Raw genomic sequence first — 3,889 nt, forward strand, 5'->3', positions numbered from 1 at the left:
TGCACTTGAATCTCTCTTTATCTTTTCCTCATAGACCTTGTCAGCTGCCTAGTTCCAGTTTACATAATTGTTCTTACTGCCTCATGATACCAACACAGACAACTCCATTCTTCTTTCTTTCTATCAACTCGATGTCTGGTTTCCATTTGGAATTTTCAGGCTCTCTTTCCAATTATTCCCAGTAGGGATGATTAGCATCATGCACACTCAACCTGAGATCTTATTTGTTGTCCAAAAGGGATATAAAACGAGGCTGAGGAAATCTACTGAGCTTGAGGGTGGATTGCAATTAGTTCATTTCATTAAAGGAGCTTGTTTATTTTCATTAAAATGCTAAAACAGGTGGATTATCTCATAGCTGCTGCCACCAAATGATGAAAGTTGGTGATTAATTCATTCCAGGGTTGTCATAACAAAGGACAATGGCTTAATTTTCCAACTTCAAATGTGGGGCTGAGCAAACAACATTTAATGAATCCTATAAATATTCAGGCAATGTTGGAGCCGATTCCTTTGTGTTTTGTCCCCACTGGCTGGATCGGTGTTCTTTAAATGCCCACTGGCCAGATGGTCCTCCAGTAGAAAAAATGTATTATAGATTGTATTTATCATCTTCTTGGTCTAATGGATTTTAAAGATAAATTACTCATAATTTACTCAGTAATAATGTCTTTGATTGGGGAAGTTGTTTATAACTTTGACAGTGTTCTCCTATGAAAATATTCATATACATTGTTTTTGGTGGTGGTGGGTGGCAGATGTTAGTGAATTCTTGTGAAGAAAAGCAAGAAATTCTGGGGGGTTACTGAACATCCTAAAGCAAGCAGCAGAAGCTAGAGCCCATTGTCGAATCAGCAATTTCATTTCTTCCCTGACATCATAAACATCCTCTTATTTGTGTGATAACCATTGTGTGTGTGTGTGTGTGTGTGTGTGTGTGTGTGTGTGTGTACACGAACATGTGTGAGATCCCTCTGAGTTTACTAACATTGGTACATTGAATGTTCCTCTTAACCATTTCCAACCATTTAAACATTCAAATAGATATTCCCTCTCCTTGGTAATCACAGAAGAATGAATATGTTATAACCACTTCTGGGTGGTTGGATATGTTTTAGCATGGATTCTAAGTACTCACATATTAGGATTGTTGACCCACAATGTTATTGACACAGCTAACCCTTCTGAGTTTTTTTGGGGTGGGGGTGGCATAGGGGATTGTCCTGTCTCTTCTACTTTCAGCACTTGGGGACTTCTAGTATTTCATTGTTTCTTTCTGAAAAGGTTGTTAGGAGGACACAGATCCATGGCATCCTTCCTTTTTGAGTCGTACCTTTTAAGGAGACTCCTAAACACATTGCATATCACTATGAAAATGGAAATAGTGCTCACTTAAAGATGTAAGTCAATTTTAGAAAACCCTCCTTAAAATCTTCCACCAGGGGCTGGAGAGATGGCTCAGAGGTTAAGAGTACTGGCTGTTCTTCCATAGGACCCAGGCTCAATTCCCAGCACCCACATGGCAGCTAACAACTGTCTGTAACTCCAAGATCTGACATCTTCACACAGACATACATGCAGGCAAAACACCAATGCACATAAAATAAAGATAAATTATATATATATATCTTCCAGCAAATGAATGAAAAATATGGAATAAAACACAAATATATGGAACAAGTGTGTCACTTTGGAGTCTGTCCTCATATGGGATTCTTTTCCCCTGCAGAGCAGCAAGAAATCACCAAGTTTAAATAGCAGGTTGTTGAAAAGAACATAAGGTCAACTGAGTAAATTGTATAATTTATTCCTTGCCAGAGTCTTCAAATCTCCAATAATGCTCTTGTTGGTCATTATTAAAAAGTTCTTTTTATTTTTGAAAAGATCAATAGTATTTATATATTAATCTTGAGATGCAACTTTTAATGCATTGGATTTCATCCTTCTGGAGCTGTTAAAACTTGACACTGGCTTTACTTGTCATTATTAAAAACACTGAAACAATATTGGGAAATTTTTAGCTTTATATGAGAGAGTTCCTTAGATAAAGTAGTCACAATGCCCAGGAGAACTTCAAATGAAAACGTTTTAAAAAGAACATAAAAACCAGTTAATATACAAAGAAAGCAATTTTTATTACTCAGGGAAACATAATTTCATAGCCTAAATATGGTCACAATAGAAAGCAAGTTCTGGAGCAACAGCCTCTTGCACACTGGAAGACACCAGAATTCCCTGGACCTGGCCTGTGGGAACCTTGTCTGGCAGACTGGTTGTAGAGTAGACTCTCAGTGCCCTGTGAGCAAGCATCCTTATGCCTTTCTTAGGTTGCCTGCTGTTATGTCTTTCACCGACCAGTACACATGCACTCACAGATGATGCTGACACTTGCCTATGCAGATCTTCATCTGCAAAGTTTATTCTGCTGTCACACTGAGCAATTCATATCCTCTGAGAGGCATGTGTTAGAACACTGTGAGGGTGATAGTGTCTGCGTTCAAACCCTGATTCTTTAGCTAGATTATTATTATTATTTTTTTGCTCTGAGCAACTCTGTGAGCCATGCTGGTTTTCAGGTTTTTGTTATCTACACAAGAGATAATGGTAGTTCAAACATCATCTTGTTATAAAGGCTAGGTGAGTTAATATGTGTAAGATGTCTGGATCAGTTCCTGATTCTGTAACAAATTTAGCATAATAAGAACCATTAGCAATTAGCAGGAGTAGATGGTAGATTCTCTGAGGTCATCTAATATACATTTAAAATTTCTACATCCATGCTGTCTAGGAGGGTGCCTGCCACACAGTTCAGTGAGAAGCATGAATATATGTGTGCAGCACCTATTTCTGCACAGTATTTTTTCCCCCAAGAATCAGACCTATACAACTGATACTAAAATGTTGAATTTCCCGGTATTCTGTGATGTATCAAGTAGATGTTAATAAAAGGTCAGCTTGAAAGATCATACTGAAAACATGCTCTCTAAAGTGTGTTGATGTTAAAGCATTTACATTTAATCTGTTTTTCAGAAGCACCCTGGATGTGGATGGCTAATGCTCCGCTCAGAAGTTTTATGTTATTAAATGAAAATCCAGATACCAGTAGTGGAGTGCCTTCCTGGAAGTGCTTGGTTGGGGGGCCCTATGATCCACCCTCCCAAAATACAATTGGCCATTGCTATTGGTTGCTCAACAGAACTAGATTGGTAAAGCCACATTTCTAAGATACCACATTCTTTGATCACAGAAGACAGACCTATGGAACTGGAATAGAAGCCTCCCTCATGTTGCCTAGCTTCCATAGTGCCAGAGGAAGCTCTGCCAGGTGCTGAGGGAGAACTGCTATCCAAAGTCTTGCTCAGTGGACCGTGTGTGCTATAATTATCAGTCAGCCAAGCAAAAGCGTCCAGTGATGCAATAGTTGGCAAGTCAGTAACGGGCCAACTAACCGCTTAATGGTTGAACTTGAGGCCCATTCCGTAGGAAGAAAATCATTTATGGTAGACTGGTATTATAAAACTGACCAGACGCCCATGGCTGGGAGGTTATTGGCCTTAGTAGAGAAACTAATGCTATTATTTTGCTAAATGAACATGATGTGCCAATCAAATTGCAGTTTCTATAATTATGTTTATACCCATAAGTTAGTGTTATCATTTGCTTTGGTCACAGAAACTTCTTTTTGTAGCTGGCAGTGGTAATAGCAGAGTTTTAAAATTGTCAAAGTGCTGAGAATATGGGACTATTGGATGTTTATCCATAAGTGGGTCTTCTGCGTCATCCCCTACAAGGATCAGCAAACATTGGGGAAGACAGCTCAATGTTTGTGGCTACACTCTTGTTCTCAATTGAGTTAGCAGCACAAGACCCATGCAAGACTGGGCTTGTC

The sequence above is a fragment of the Peromyscus leucopus genome, chromosome 22 (assembly GCF_004664715.2).
Source record: "Peromyscus leucopus breed LL Stock chromosome 22, UCI_PerLeu_2.1, whole genome shotgun sequence".
NCBI lineage: Eukaryota > Metazoa > Chordata > Mammalia > Rodentia > Cricetidae > Peromyscus > Peromyscus leucopus.